The 17,295-nt window shown below is 36.5% G+C and overlaps 1 long non-coding RNA gene across 1 annotated transcript; it reads left to right on the top strand.

Annotated features, from left to right (window-relative positions):
• Window positions 1-3,363: 3,363 nt before the first annotated feature.
• On the top strand, window positions 3,364-16,697 carry LOC117980922 (uncharacterized). The gene is made up of 2 exons (XR_004672423.4): window positions 3,364-15,332; window positions 16,467-16,697. It is a non-coding gene; the product is annotated as an uncharacterized LOC117980922 (long non-coding RNA).
• Window positions 16,698-17,295: the final 598 nt, after the last annotated feature.

A 17,295-nucleotide genomic window follows, 5' to 3' on the forward strand; every position in this document is an offset into this window, starting at 1 on the left:
CCAGTCTATCATTGATGGACATTTGGGTTGGTTCCAAGTCTTTGCTATTGTGAATAGTGCCACAGTAAGCATACATGCGCATGTGCCTTTATGGTAGCATGATTTATAATCCTTTGGGTGTATACCCAGTAATGGGATTGCTGGGTCAAATGGTATTTCTAGTTCTAGATACTTGAGGAATCGCCGTACTGTCTTCCACAATGGTTGAACTAATTTACACTTCCACCAGCAGTGTAAAAGCATTCCCATTTCTCCACATTCTCTCCAGCATCTGTTGTTTCCTGGCTTTTTAATGATTGCCATTCTAACTGGCGTGAGATGGTATCCCATTGTGGTTTTGATTTGCGTTTCTCTGATGACCAGTGATGATGAGCATTTTTTTCATAAGTCTGTTGGATGCATAAATGTCTTCTTTTGAAAAGTGTCTGTTCATATTCTTTGCTCACTTTTTGATGGGATTGTTTGTTTTTTTCTTGTAAAGTTGTTCAAGTTCTTTGTAGATTCTAGATATTAGCCCATTGTCAGATGGGTAGATTGCAAAGATTTTCTCCCATTCTGTAGGTTGCCTGTTCACTCTGATGATAGTTTCTTTTGCTGTGAAGAAGAAGCTCTATTTATCCCATTTGTCTATTTTGGCTTTTGTTGCCATTGCTTTTGGTGTTTTAGTCATGAAGTTTTTGCCCATGCCTACGTCCTGAATGGTATTGCCTAGGTTTTCTTCTAGGGTTTTTATGGTGTTAGGTCTTACATTTACGTCTTTAATCCATCTTGAGATATTTTTTGTACACAGTGTAAGGAAGGGATCCAGTTTCAGCTTTCTACATATGGCTAGCCAATTTTCCCAGCACCATTTATTAAATAGGGAATCCTTTCCCCATTTCTTGTTTTTCTCAGGTTTGTCAAAGATCAGATGATTGTAGATGTGTGGTGTTATTTCTGAGGCCTCTGTTCTGTTCCATTGGCCTATATATCTGTTTTGGTACCAATACCATGCTGCTTTGGTTACTGTAGCCTTGTAGTATAGTTTGAAGTCAGGTAGCATGATGCCTCCAGCTTTGTTCTTTTTGCTTAGGATTGTCTTGGCTATGTGGGCTCTTTATTGGTTCCATATGAACTTTAAAGTAGTTTTTTCCAATTCTGTGAAGAAAGTCAGTGGTAGCTTGATGGGGATAGCATTGAATCTATAAATTATTTTGGGCAGTATGGCCATTTTCACGATATTGATTCTTCCTATCCATGAGCATGGAATGTTCCATTTGTTTGTGTCCTCTTTTATTTTGTTGAGCAGTGGTTTGTAGTTCTCTTTGAAGAGGGCCTTCACGTCTCTTGTAAGTTGTATTCCTAGGTATTTTATTACTTTGTAGTAATTATGAATGGGAGTTCACTTATGATTTGGCTCTCTGTTTGTCTATTATTGGTATATAGGAATGCTTGTGATTTTTGTGCATTGATTTTGTATCCTGAGAGTTTGCTGAAGTTGCTTATCAGCTTAAGGTGATTTTGGGCTGAGATGATGGGGTTTTCTAAATATACAATCATGTCATCTGCAAACAGAGACAATTTGACTTCCTCTTTTCCCAATTAGGAAAAGAGGTAATGTTCTATTTCTTGAACTGAGTGCTGTTTTTTGGGGCATATTCACTTTGTAAAAATTCATCATTATACACTTGTGATTTGTGCAATTTGGAGTATGGATGTTACACTTCAGTAAGATTTTTTTAAAGCATAGTTATATATTGAGCATACATGGAAAATCTGGAAGTGTATATGCCATAGCAAATTAGGAATCTGCACATCTTTTTCTGCAAAGGGCCAGTTACTGTATATTTCACGCTTTGTAACAGCAGAGCCGTACAGTCTCTGTCACAACTATTTAATTTCACTGTTGTTATGTGAAAGCCAACATAGACAATGCATAAATAAATGGGTTCTACTAAAATTTATTTACAAAAACAGTTGAAAGACTGTAGTTTTCTAGCTCCTATACTGAATTGTTCATAGTGCTTACTGCTGGGACTAGGGTTGAGGGGAAGAATGCCGTTTAGTCTTTAGAAGTTTCTAAAGTGTCTCATATTTTAAAGTTAGCAGTTAATTTAAAGCACCTACCTTTACTAAAAGCTTATTGTTACAAATGTTTTCCTGAAACAACAACAACAAAAACACTGGATCTAAGTGCAATCAGTGAGCCTCAAGGTAATGTAATAAAATACAAATCCGACACAAGTTAGGCAGCAAAGTATTCAGCATATTATCTGTCACCTAAAATGTCCCAAAGAGTATAGAATATTTTCTTGCAAATTAATAATAAATATATAACATCTGTTAACAATGAAAAGCCCTATTCACCAATGTGCTTTGTCTATAATAGTAATTTTCCATTTTAAAAACAGGTATTGGCCATGACACCCATAGTGTCAACTTTCCATGTTGTAACAAGAAAGTCATTGTTTTACTCTTCATATGGGGTATATGTTTTGATCAAGATGTAAACATACCAGTAGCATAAATGTGCATATGCCAAAGAAAACTATGATTCATGGACTAAAATAGCATTCACAAATAAGCTGGCATTGCTTTTGAACTTTGCTAAGATAAGAGTTCAATTGTTTTGCCTTAGCAATAGGAAAACAAATGTAAGCCAGAGACCATGGCTTCTAAGGATTTAAAATCCTCTTGTAGACCCAAGATATATACAGGCAATAGGTCACTGAGCTTAGACAGGCTGTGCCTTTTTTTGTGATATGTATATGCAAATGCTATAAAAATGAAAAAAATGTTGCTTTTCAAATAAATATGATAGATAAGACTTGGAGAAGGGCAGAGGAAAACCAGACTCTCAGGACTGGGGGAACACCAGGAAAAACAGAGAACAAACTTCCAAAGGAGCATGAGTTGCTCAAAGGACAGCAAAATCCGTTTGCTTTGAGGGAAAGCCAGTTTAAAGAGCATGCAATTTCTCCTGAGTTCAATGGGAAGACAGTGGGAGATTGAGCAAGGAATTAATGAGCTCTTAAGAAGACTAATTTTAAGACTATGTGTACAGCTCATGACCTTTTCCCCCACTCCCTTTCAAATACCAAGTTCTACTATTACAAAAATTCAGGCCGGGATCTGAGGCTGGCCCAGGAGCCTAGAGTCTCCAATCAGGGTAATGACAGTATACATACCTAGAAAGGGCAAGTAGTTTACTTTCCCCATCTGAACGAGCAATGCTTTTAGCAAAACTGTGGTTGGAAAAGGCAATAGTTCATGCTAATGCTGTTTTTTGATTGTTTGTTTTAATGATAATCTTCTATCTATATGATTTCTACCAACATATCTGACAAAATTCCATTTAAGCTCAAATCTTAACAATGCCTGACAGAAGGTCAAATCTTTATCAAACACATTTCTTAAGTACCACAGTTTTTTGGCAGTGGCTCATTCTTTTAACCCCGTTAAACTTTGACTCTCTGTTTCCAGGCTTCTGGACCTTGTAAACAGTGTCAGAAGTAGACAAAGTCTTTCTGAAGCTTCCCTATCCTATAGGAGCCTTGCTTTGCGTTTTTTTTTTCTTTATTTTTTGGTTTTTTGGATTGCCCTGTGAGAGTACAAGAAGGCTAAGCCAGCTGTTATGACACTGATGTTTGACCCTAAACTACTTAAAATGCCTATCATTCCTAATATTATGAATCAGGCAAAATCTAGGTCAAGACGTTTTTGGGAGAAGGAGAATATGAGAGGATCTTGTTCTCTCACATTAATAGAGTATTATTTTTCCTTGGAAGATAGCAGGGTAAATATGAGAGTGGAAAATAAGACTCTCAATCTATACGATGGGGGATGGAGAAAAGCATGGCAACAATAAACTTCAGTAAAGAGGCAACTTCTGCAGAGATGGACTGTACTAAAATGAACTACCTTTGGCAAAGAGACATGATAGGCTCCATTGTAGCTGGGGTTAAGGGAGCTGAGCACCTGAGTGTTTTTTTCCATGGCATACTAGTTTTTTAAATGTTGAAAAAAGAAAGTTGTTTAATCTTCAGAAAGGTCTTTGGAAAGATGAGATGATGGGAATACATACAAATTAGTTTACTCTCTTGAGAGACCATAACTAAGCCATTTATTTTGGTCAGCTTCTGGCCTTACATGACCACGGTTTGGGAGCATAAGGGAATGGTTCATAATTTTATGGGATCCTAGCTTTCACCATAGCTCCTACTCAGTCTCTGGAGCTCCTGCTATCTCCATCCCCTTATCCTCAGGCTCCTTGAGGGCTATTATTTATTAGATAAAACATCTTACCATTGATGTTAGAATTATTTACATGTTATATATTTTTTATCTTTTTACTTTTAACCTACCTATAAAATTATATTTGAAGTGATTTTTATGTAGACAGCATATACTTGAGTCACATATTTTATCTACTTTGACAATCTTTTCTTCTAATTAGCATGTTTAGACTATTTACATTTAATGTAATATTGAGTTTTTAAAAATTAGGCCTGAAATTTTATTTTATTTTTGTTAGCTACCTCTGTTTTTTCCCATGTTTTATCTTTTCTGCCTTCTTTTAGGTTACATAAATTTTTTTTCTTTTTGGTGTTCGATTTTATCTATGTGCTTTCTATTATATCTCCATATAGACTTCTTATTGGCTAATCTAGGCGTTACAGTATACATACTTAACTTTTCACCCTCTACTTAAAATCAATATTTTATTGCATCAAGTGGAATATAGACTAGTACCTAAAATACAGGTCTTACCCTTCCTCTTTTATGTTGTAGTTGTCCTGTGTATTTTCATATTGATTGAAAATACCATCAGATAATATAAAAAGTTTTGCTTTTAATCATCAAACATATTTGGACTCAAGAGGAGAAAAATAGTCTATTAGAGTTACCCATTTATTTGCTATGTCTATTGCTCTTTCTTCATTCTCAAAGTTTCAAGTTTTCTTCTGGTATAATTTTCCATCTGAGAACATTTCTATAGGAATTCTTTTGGTGTAGGTCTACTAGCAAAAAAACTCTCTTAGTTTTATTTCAGCAGAGAATGTCTTTGCTTAATTTTTATTTGCTGCACGTAGAATTCTAAATTGATTGTCCTTTTCTTTCAGCACTTGAAAACTGTTGTCTCGCTTTCTTTCCTAGTTTCTCCATGTAGCTTTTGATGACAAATCCAGTTATTCAAACTGTTGTTTCTCTATATATAATGCCTTGTCTGTGGCTACTTTCAAGGTATTTTCTTTACATTTGGTTCACAGAATTTGATTGTTTTATGGTTTTAAGATATATCCTGTTTGGTGTTTACTTAGCTTTTTGAGTAGATAGATTTAAGTCTTTCACCAAATATGAAAACTTTTCTTCAAATATATTTTCTTCAAATACTCTTTCTATACTGCATCTTTCTCCTTTATTTCTAGTTCCTCAGTGACATGAACACTAGATATTTTGGTATTGTCACTCAGGTCCCTAAGGCTCTGCTAATTTTTTGTTTTTAATATTTTTCTCCCTGCTAAATTATCAATGAATAATTCCATTGATCTGTCTTCAAGTTAACTGACTCTTTCCTCTGTTCTCTCTATTTCACTACTGAGTGTATCTAGTGAATCTTTTCAGGTTATTTTTAGTTCTAAAATTTTCCTTCGCTTCTTTTCTATATCCTTTACTTATTTCCTCAGACTTTCTATTTATGCAGTCATTCCAAGAATGTTTGACTTTGTATTCCGGAGTATTTTTATAACAATGCATTAAAGGCTGCATTAAAGTCTTTGTCAGTAAATTCTAACATCTGTGTCATTATAGCACTAGCAGCTATTGATTTTTTTCCATGTATGTTGAGATTTTTCTGTTTCTTCAAATGCTGAATAATTTTGGATTTTATCCTGTATAATTTTGAAAATTATATCATAAAAGTCAGGGCATTTCTTTTATTAGGCAATCAGTCCAGTTAGATTCGTGTTGCAAGGTCCAACTAGCCTTCTGTGGGTGGTGATTTCAATGTCTGTTCTATTTTTAAAGACTTTGTAGTGCTATTTGGATTGGTATTGGATGTGTGTCACCAAGCAGTCAGTCTGAGACCTGGGTAGTGGTAATCCCTTAGTTCAATTCGAAAAGTTATTGGTATGCTGTTTAGGCCTGGTTCCATGCATGCACAGCTTAGGAGTGAGCCCAGGAGTTCATAAGCAAATTTATAGAGTTCACTTACCCAAATTCCTCTCTCTCCATAATCTGTCTCTACTTTTTGATTCCCTAAAGTTCCTTTTTTTAGTCCTCCAGCCATAAAGCCCAAGTTCTATTTGCCCTGCTCTGCTGCACTCTTCCCACAGATACACCCATATTTGGGTGAAGAGTCAGCAGGACGGAGAGGGAAAAAAGCAACAGGAGTCCATCCCATTCTCTTGAGACAACAGGTTCACTGATCACAGAGAAAATTTCTTTTCCCTCAGAGTTTAGGCACCTTCAGGTCTGTGCTGTCACCAATATCCTTACTGCTACTGCCATGGAGCAGGGATTCAAGATAACCAAAGGAAGACAAAGGTAAAGAAAAATAAGTTTTCTCCACTCTCTCTGAGCACTCAAAAATTGTTTTTTTCACATCTTGAGCCAGAACTAGAAGACTTCCATTGCTCTCTCTCTTTCTATATCAATACCCACTTCTGGGATTCAGGCTTCCTTGGACCTAGGCTGGCAGATGGAGAGCAAAAAATGGTAACACAGCAAAAATTTTTTTGGGGGGCAAAAAATGATCAGCTCATTATAGGTTCAGCAATACTTCTAATTCTAGTCATCTTCTCCAATCTACCTGCTATTACTTACTTTCAGAATTTTCATATAGCTGCTCCAGGCATTCTTTATGGGTTTTATGGGTGCATTCGGTTAGAGAAATAGGATGTACTTAAACTGTTTAATCCAATATTTTTAAAATATCACATTACACAGCAGAAAAACAATGAAGTTAACAAGGTTGCATATCAGGTTTAGTTGCAAGTAAACATTTGACATATTCATTTTAAGTGCTAAAAACTATTCTAATATCTTGCCTTCTATATGGTAAGAAGTGTCAAGAGCCAGATCTTGATTCCCTAGCTCCATATGGCAGTAGAATTCCCAATAAAAGCCAGAATTTATTATTTATTAGCTAGGTTAGAATTAGGTGCTTGCAAAACCATTAAGAGCAAAATATATTAGTTGTAGGTTTCGTGCTACAGAGACAGAGGTACTGCCATCCAGAGTCAGTGACCTGCAGAAATCTGCTGCAGATTTTATAACTCCATCATGGCATCCAGAAAGGTGAATGGCAGGAGAATGCAGAAACTACTGCAAACATTCATGCCTGGAGACCCACACTTACACCCACTGTCATAGAGATGGCTTCTGCTTTGTCTGCCTTCTAAATCTTGTGGCAGGGTGTCTCCTTGGTGGAACCCCACATAAATTCAAAACCCTACTGGCAAGGGAGTCTAGGGAGTGTAGCTCCCAGGCTTCTAGTCCCAGAAATACAAGAGAACTGAAGGGGGCATGAAGAATACTGAGTGTCTGCAGTTAGTATTTAGCAAAGTAATAATGTTTAGTTCTGTTGGAAAACAAAACATGTTTTTCATCTGGCAAGTCAAGGCTAAGTTGGTGTTCATCCTTGTGAATTTCATTAGTCATAACACATATGACAATCATATAGATGCAGTTTTAAGTTCTGATTTTACACAAGGTCTGAGGTTAGTAAAAACAAACAATAACTAGCTAAATCAAAATTAATGCTCACTGTAAAAAATTTAATAATCACATATGCTAGGATATTTTCGATTACCAGAAGGAGATGTGGCATTCCGTTGGTGTTAAATGACCTGTCTGCCACCAGTTCTGGTGCAGAAAATCATTAAAGCTCAGAGACTCTATAGTTGGAATAAAGTTTCTGGAAAACATTGGGAGACATCTGAACTCACGATAAATTGAGCTAATGTGGATATTTGTAATAAATATGCTTATTTAAAAGAGATTAAAAAATAGAATATACCCAGAAATCATAGTGAAATATGCTTATCATAGAATTACCATAAGGAGAGCACGATGCGCCAGGCATGGTGGCTCACGCCTGTAATCTCAGCACTTTGGGAGGCTGAGGTGGGCGGATCATGAAGTCAGGAAATCGAGACCATCCTGGCCAACATGGTGAAACCCTATCTCTACTAAAAATACAAAAATCAGCTAGGTGTGGTGGTGCGTGCCTGTAATCCCAGCTACTTGGGAGGCTGTGGCACGAGAATCACTTGAACCCAGGAGGCAGAGGTTGCAGTGAGCCAAGATTGCACCACTGCACTCCAGCCTGGCAAATGAGCAAGATTCCATCTAAAAAAAGAAAAAAAAAAAGAAAAGCACAATGCACGGGTTTTTATATGGATAAACAAAGTATATCTTTTGAGTTTTAAAAATCTGAGCAAAAAATGAAAAAATACTTTAACTTATAAAAATTTTATTCCTACAGTTTCACACAAATGTTATGGTCTTGCTTTGAATAATACTGATTTCACACTTGAATTTCCCCATTTTAAAGCTATTTTAAATTAAAAATAAATCTTTAAATACTTTCTCAGTCATCCAAAGTAGAAGAGTACCTCATTTTTTATCATATGAGAGAGTTATTGCAACATTTAGTATAGAGTGAAAGAGCTAGGTTAAGAAAAAAGAAAAAGAGCATATGCTGAGGATGCATTTTGAAGTAAAAATAAAATATCTGTTCGAGAAAGGTTAATGCTGAAGATAAAAGAGTGATTTCACTTACTTTATCAGAACAGTAGAAAATAACATTTACAAGCAGTGAAGACTATATTACTAAATTTATTGATTTTTTAAAACTTAAGCAAGATGAAATAAGATTTATGTAGCTATAGAACAAAATTAATGAAGTAATGGCCAATATGTGTACAAATTTTAGATTTGGTGCAAATATGTTCCCAGTTTATAATTCTAACAAAACTACACAAAGTTCCACATTATCTATTACATTCCAACTTAACTGATGTTGGCAGTTTGCTTATCTGACATGATCTTCACAGTTAAATTGCTTTATGTCTTGGAGTAATTTCATATAGTTTGCCCTAGCCAGTCTCTACAGTTAAGTGTTGAATGATCATTTTCTGCTGTGTATTACTAAAAGACTAAATGCACTGTACTTTGATCAAAGATTCTAATGGTGATTACATAGAAATTGTTACTGAAGCAGAAAAAGCCTCAAAAATTCAATGTATCAACCAAGACAGTACTAACTAAACCCGATCTATAAAAAAGTTTCTCAGGTTGACATGTCATATTTCACATTTTGAACATCAGCTTATGTACTTAAACACATGTTACCGTGGTTACAGTTTGGAAATGGGGTTGACACAGTTGCTAGGATAGCAAAATGAAAATTAATATGCTAATGTATAGAGATAATCTCATTCAAAACAACATCTTTTCGATGTGCTTAACTGGAGCTATTTCCAAGCTTTGTGCTTCTTTAGTTTTCCCTATGAAGAGATCTCCAATGTCATATCCACATGATGCGTGGTCTGCCTCTACTCTTCCAATTTCACTGGAGGGTATGAATCTAACAAGGGTTCAGGCCATGAAATTCAGAGTTGAAGGGACTGAATCCCAAAACTAATAGTTCTTATGTAGCACACCAATAAATGTAGGTAGTTATTTCATCATCATCATTCTTCTCCTAAGAATTATTGGAACTTATGGACAAAATCTAGCACGGGCCCCATCTGTGGCGTCACTGGCTTCACCTGTTCAGAATCTTTAGCATTATGCCCTTTGATTTGCTGCTGAAACCAAAGACTGTCTTCCTCAATTTGTAGAACCTGGTCTACAGGTGGGCAGAACCTGTAATCTTACACCATAGGATTTTTGCAGCCTCAGCAGTCCCAGCTCTGACTCAGGCCTACCAGATTCTTGAAATCTCTGTTACATTTGCGGTGACAAAGGAAAAAACAATCAAATAAATGTTTCTCAAAAATATTAGAATTAATATTTCAGTTGGAGAAACTGTTTTTTTCCATTTAATACTGGGGCTTTTGTGAGCCAGATGTTCACCTGTCTGACAACTCGTCCAAGAAGGCATGTAATTCACTTATCCAACATTAGACAGCAAATAGATCATCTTGAGTCCAGAGCTCTTAATTCAAAGATCTCGTGATCTGCCCATCTCTCATAGTGGTTTTCAAGTCTTGTTTCCATTTGACTGACATCTTATATTTAAATCCATCAAAAGAGGCACTGGGGTTTCCCTTTCTACCTTCAAAAATTCTAAGACTTTCTTTTTATGCACCCATGACAACTCTCCACAACTAGTCACAATTCCAATGAGGAATGCTATTCTATCACATAAGGATGCTTCTAATTGTGCTTGAAATAGGGCCTGGAGAGTGTCTGGAATGTGTGTGTAAAGCCTACAATTATCCAGTCATCATGGAATTGCTATGGTTGGCTCTCAGTCTCAGCACATAAAGACCTTCACTCTGTAAACTATTTTTTGCTAAATTCCTAAATGACCTGTGCATTCCCTCACCCTTTTCCTCTGTACTTTTAGAAAGCTCTGGAGACGTCATAGAATTGTCTTCAATGAAAATAGAGCCTCTCAGAAAGAAAGTAATTATATGATCAGAGGAGTTGGCACTTGCAGATGTTTACCTTTTAATATCACCTTCACAGTGATAAAGAACCCACGAGTTCTTCTAAATTTCCAGACCAAAATTAAGCTGTAGTCATGGCCTGCATTCATATCTTTTTTCTAACTTTAATGGGAATGCCTTCAATGTTTTATTGTTAAGGTTTATATTGAATGTTGGCTTAAGAATGTTTATTATTAAGGAAAGAGCTCTTCATTCTTAGAGTATGAAGTTTATAAAAGGAATGGATGTTTTATCAAAACCCTGTGGAGATCTTGATTGACTGACACATTCTATTAATTTTCTAATCTTAAACTATTCTTGTATTCTAGGAAAATCTTTACATGGTCATTGTTTCATTCTTTTAATATGCAGTCTCTTTTCTGTCCTTTGTAGTAGCTTTATGAAGTAAGAAGAAAACTTCCATATTTTTATATTCTGCAACATTTTAAACACTGGAATTTTATATAAACGTTAAAGACTTCAACACTAACTCCAATGTTGGTGTATTGGCAGTGCTTTTTGTTATTAATCATCAAATTTATATTTTTGTCCTTCCTTATTATTCTCCCATCTTCTCTGCCTAATTCCCCTAACACTTACTTTTTCTCCCTCTATCGTTTATTTATGCCTCAGTCTCAGGCTTTTATTTTAAGAGAACCCAGGCTAAAACAGCATCTTTTAACCTAGAAGAAGGTTGGATATTTATTCATTGAAAATAATAAACCAGATAGTTTGGACCTGTAGACCCCAGCCAGAGCTGAAAGAAAAGTGACTTTCTACATGGAAAAAAAGGAGCTTTAAATTAAAGTCAACATGACAAATGGTAAAACTTGCAGGTCCTCTTCTTTGTAGGTACCAGAATCTATTATCTAGGTTTCTATACTGTATACAGAAGATTGAAGTATGTATTTTTTTACTGAAGATTCCTTTCTGACTGGCTAGAAGAAAAATGCCCATAGATATCCACATTGTAGGTTCCCAAAATACTGGTCAGATCCTGCTCAGTTACCCTACAGTGACAACCACTAATTAACAAGTCGTATCCTTGCACATTAAGCTTTCAAACAGTTTTTTAGTGCAGCTCTTAAGTAGAAATTGGCAGTTACAGGCTGGGTGTGGTGGTTCATGTCTGTATTCCCAGCACTTTGAGAAGCCAAGGCAGGGGGATTGCCTGAGCTCAGGAGTTTGAGACCAGCCTGGGCAACATAGCGAAACCCTATCTCTACAAAAAATACAAAAATTATCCAGGCATAGTGGTCTGCACCTGTGGTCACAGCTGCTTGGGAGGCTGGGGTGGGAGGATGGCTTGAACCTGTGAAGCAGAGGTTGCAGTAAGCCAAGATTGCTCCACTGCACTCCAGCCTGAATGACAGAGTGAGACCCAGCCTCAAAAGAAAGAAAAAAAAAAAAAAAAAATCTAAATGACGAGTTAATGGGTGCAGCACACCAACATGGCACATGTATACACATGTAACAAACCTGCATGTTGTGCACATGTACCCTAAAACTTAAAGTATAATAACAATAAAATTTAAAAAACTTAACTCAAAAAAAAATCAGCAGGTACAGACTGCCAAGTAGGATCAGAAAACATTAATATGAAAAACAGAGCTGAAAACCAATGAGGAAATAGGAAAAATTAATATAGAGGGCACAGGCAAAACAAGATGCCCATGAAGAGACAATGGCAGATAAAATAATATCCTTAAAGGTAAGAATATCCTGAATCTTGCCAGGCGCAATGGTTCACGCCTGTAATCCCAGCACTTTGGGAGGCCGAGGCAGGCAGATCATGAGGTCAGGAGATCAAGACCATCCTGGCTAACGCAGTGAAACCCCGTGTCTACTAAAAATACAAAAAAATTAGCTGGGCACGGTGGCGGGCGCCTGTAGTCCCAGCTACTCGGGAGGCTGAGGCAGGAGAATGGCGTGAACCCAGGAGGTGGAGCTTGCAGTGAGCCAAGATCGTGCCACTGCACTCCAGCCTGGGCGACAGAGCAAGACTCTGTCTCAAAAAAAAAAAAAAAAAAAAAAAAAAGTCCTGAATCCATGAAACAAGACATTGATGCTTTATGTATTTAAGAGAAAATCAGAAGATGCATAAGACGTTCTGGAAATAAAAATGTAATACCAAGAGCAATATAGAAAATGTGAATAAGGATAGTGGATTGAAAATAGAGATGGGAGAGGGAGAATTATGGAAATGAGAATCAGGGAGATGTGGTGAAACAAGGAAGAGAGAAAGGGAGAAAACAGAGGGGTGTAGAGAGAGTGAAGGGGCAGACGGAGAGAGAAGGGACAGCATGGAGAGTGGTAATGAGAGTAAAGCTAAGAGGAGAGAGGGAGGATATCAAGTAAAGTGGAGAAATAAAGACAGAAACAGATGTGGGGGAGATGTTTCATGGATTCAGGAGATTAGAGACAAGAAGAGGAAGGGAACCAGTGGTGAGAGAAAAAGAGAGAGGGAAACAAAAGGAGAAAATAGTGGAAAAAAACAAAAAGAGAAAAATGAATAAGGGCAAAAACAGAGGGCAAACCAGGCAGAAAGCAAAGAGAGAGATTGAAATAAAGTATTAAAAGAGAGAGGCATGGAGTGCAGATATACCTTAGACATATTGATTTCAATTCCTGTGGATATACACCCAGAAGTGAAACTGCTGGCTCCTATGGAAGTTCTATGTTCAGTTTTTCTGAGGAAACTCGGTACCATTTTCCATGGTGGTTGTACCAGTTTACATTCCTACCAACTGTGTACAAGGATTTCCTTTACTCACATCCTCACCAACAGTTATCTTTCATCTTTATTATAAAAGCCATTCTAACAGGTGTGAGGGGATATCTCATGTGGGTTTAATTTGCATTTCTCTAAAGATTAGTGATGCTGAACATTTCTTTATGAACTCACCGGTCATTTTTATGTCTTTCTTTTAGAAATGTCTGTTCAGCTCCTTTGCCCATTTTTAAATTGGATTATTTGTTTTCTTGCTATTGTGTTGTTTGTGTTCTTTATATATTTTGGATATTAGTCCCTCATCAAATGTATGGTTTGAAAATATTTTCTCTGTTAATCATTTTTTTTTTGTTGTTCTGTAAGAGGCTTCTAAGTTTGATGCAATCTCATTTGTCTATTTTTGCTCTTGCTGCCTGTGCTTTCACGGTCATGTCCAAAAAATCATTGCCTAGACCAATGTCATGGAGCTTTCCCCCTATGTTTTCTTCTAGCAGTTCTTTAATTTCAGGTATTATGTTTAAATATCTAATCCATTTCGAGTTAATTTTTTTCTATGATGTGAGATCAGGATCCAATTTTATTCCTCTACATGTGGATATCCAATTTCCCCAGCACAACTTAGTTTTTAAAATTGTCCTTTTCCTATTGTGTGTTCTTGTCATTTTTGTAGAAAATACAGAATTATCTACAATAGCCAAGAAGGGGAAGCAACCCAAGTGTCCACCAAATGACAGATGGATAAAGAAAATGAGGTATATACACACAATGAAATATTATTTGGCCTGCAAAAAGAAAGAACTCCTGCCATTTGCAACAATATGGATCAACCTGGAAGACATATTCACTTATGTTAAGTGAAATAAGCAGGTACAAGAAGACAAATATTGCACAATTACACTATATGGGGAAATCTAAATAACTCATAGAAGTAGAGAGTAGAATAATGACTACCAGAGGCTTGAGGAGAAAAAAAGGGAGAAAAATGAGTTGTTGGTCAAAGCTTACAAAGTTTTAGTCAGACAGGAGAAATAAATTTTTAAATCTATTGCACAGCTGGGTGACTGTAGTCAATAACAATGTATTACTTATCTCCAAATAAGTAAGATGGCAAATTTCAAAATAAACAAGATGCTAAATTTCAAACGTCTCAACACAAAGAGTTAAGTGAGATGATGAATATGTTAACTTCATTTAATCATTCCACCTTGTACACATATTACATGAATGTATACAGCTGTGATTTGTCAATTTTTAAAAAATTTAAAAGAGAAAGAGTCATGGAATTAGAGTAAGGAAAACCAAAAGAAGAAGGATAAATCAAAGAGAGTGAAGAAAGAGGAAGAGAAAGAAGAGAAAACAGAGAAGGGGAGAAACAGATTAAGGGAGAGAAACAAAGTGAATACAGCGAGGAAGAAAATTTTACATATATACATACACTCATATACATTAATTTATGCATACTAGTTGGCTATATATATATTTGTGCATTCTTTTCTATACGTAGAAGATTGGAAGATGAAGCTGAGAAAACATCTCAGCATGCACAATTAAAAAAAAAGGAATGAAAATAGAAGAAACTTAAGATTATGAGAGCAACCCATGAAGTCCAACATCTGAAAAATGAGAGTTACAGAAGAAAAAATGGACAAAAGAGACACTGAGATCAAATTATCAAAGCAATTATACATTTTCCCATAATTGAATGACATGACTTTGCAGGTTAAAAGGCTCACCAATTGTCTGTTATGATAATGAAAATATGACTCCACAACCAGTAATGGATTAAATATATCCCTAAATCTTCTAGTGAGATAAAAGAGGTCAAATACAAAGGAAATAGGCTTTGAACTCCTTTACAGCAAGCTTGGAAATAAGAAAACAAGGAATGAATGTTTGCAAAATTTTAACAACTAATCGTCTCCAACTTTGAATTCTATACACAGCCATTGGACCAAACAAGGGTGAGTGTAGAGTAATAATATTTAGAGACGTGCATATTTTGGAACATTTGCCTTTTATGCAGTTTTTATTAGAAAGTGACTGGACAATAAAATGCACTAAGATTGGTGAATGAACTAAGACCAAGAAAGATACAGGGAATGAAAAACAGTAACTAGGCAACAGGAATTTCCAAAATGTGAACAATGGGAAAGCCCAGGATATTAGCTGTCTAACATTGGGTTGTGGTCAGTTCTGTCCCCTCAACCTTGAAAACATTTTTTAAAAATTATATATGAATTTAATATATCAAATAGAATGCAAAAAATGATGTGTGAAAATTTCAAAAGATTTATATTTCTCTAGTGAGCACAAAGATACCTATCCTGCATTCTTCTCAGTTGCCATAAAATATTTAATACTGTGACTTTTCCTACAAGTGAAGTGATTAACTGTCTTGTAGAGCCTTTTTCTTCATTTAAAAAAAATCTTTTAGGTTCAGGAGTATATAAGCAGGTTTGTTATATAGGCAAACTGTGTGTCATTGGGGTTGGGCATACAGATTATTTCATCACCCAGGTAATAAGCATAGTAACTGATATGTAATTTTTCTGATTCTCTCCCTCTTCCCACTCTTCACCCTTAAGTAGGCCCTGGTGTCTGTTGTTCCCCTCTATGTGTCCATGTGTTCTTATTGTTTAGCTACCACTTATATAGCTTTTATGTGCGGTTTCTTTTGCCTTTAGCCTTAGATTCCACTTATTTCTACTCGTTTAGGTCAGCACGTCTTCCCTCCGTCCCCTGCAGGGAAGTTGTTTCATCATTTAAATTACAGTTAGATGCTCTTGTCACAGTCTGTATTCCTTTCTGAGATCCCCAAGGTCCTAAATTGTTTTTAAAATATTGCAGATATTAGTGTTCACTCTTTGGGTTATAAAGTTCTATGGATTTTGAAAAATATATAAGGTTTTATGTCCACCATTGTAATATCATACATAAAATTCCCCCAAATCATCTGTGCTTCATCCTATCCTGGAACCTCTGGCAACTACTGGTCATTTTACTGCCTCTATAGTTTTGCCTTTTCCAGAATGCCCTGTAATTGGATCATACAATATACACAGCCTTTTCATTTTTCTTTCTTTTCTTTTTTTTAGGGACAAAATGGCAGCAGCCAGCCTGACCATTCCCTTCCCATCATGAGGGAGAGGGCTGTGGTATGGACAGCAGCAGCTGACTGGCCACAGGTGCAGCCACTGCCATCCAGCCCCGACTCATTCCTAGAATAAGAACCACCAGACTGCCCTCTGACACCTGCCTCAGCAGTCCCCACCACTCCTCAAACCCTGTCACCGTCCACAGACAAGCCCTGGAGGGGTGGGGAAAAGGTGGGGCTCTGGGGCTTCTTTTTCAGAGATGGGAGGTGCACAGGCTGGGGAGGAACCCCCAGAGTATGCAATCTTTTAGGACTGGCTTCTTTCACTTAGCAGTATGCATTTAAGATTTTTTTATTGTTGTTGTTTGGGGTTTTGTTGTTGTTGTTGTTGTTCTTGTTGTTTCTTTTTGTTGTTGTTGTTGTTTTGAGACAGGGTCTCACTCTATCGCCCAGGCTGAAGTGCAGTGGTGCAATTAGGCTCACTGCAACTTCTACCTCCCAAGTTTAAGCCATTCTCGTGCCTCATCCTCCACAGGAGCTGGGATTATAGGTGCACACCACCATGCCTGGCTACATGTAAGGTTTATACATATATATATATTGTGTGTGTGTGTGTGTGTGTGTGTGTGTGTGGCTTGATAGCTTACTTTTTAACTGCTGAATAGTATTTCATTGTATGGATATGCCATAGTTTGTTTATTCATTCACCCGTTGAAGTTTTTGGTGATTATGAATAAGGCTGCTATAAACATAAGCATGCAGGGTTTTGTACAGACAAAAGTTTTTAACTCAATTGTTTAATTACCTAGGAGCGTAATTGTGGGACTGGA

The sequence above is a fragment of the Pan paniscus genome, chromosome 6 (assembly GCF_029289425.2).
Source record: "Pan paniscus chromosome 6, NHGRI_mPanPan1-v2.0_pri, whole genome shotgun sequence".
In the NCBI taxonomy this organism is placed as follows: Eukaryota; Metazoa; Chordata; class Mammalia; order Primates; family Hominidae; genus Pan; species Pan paniscus.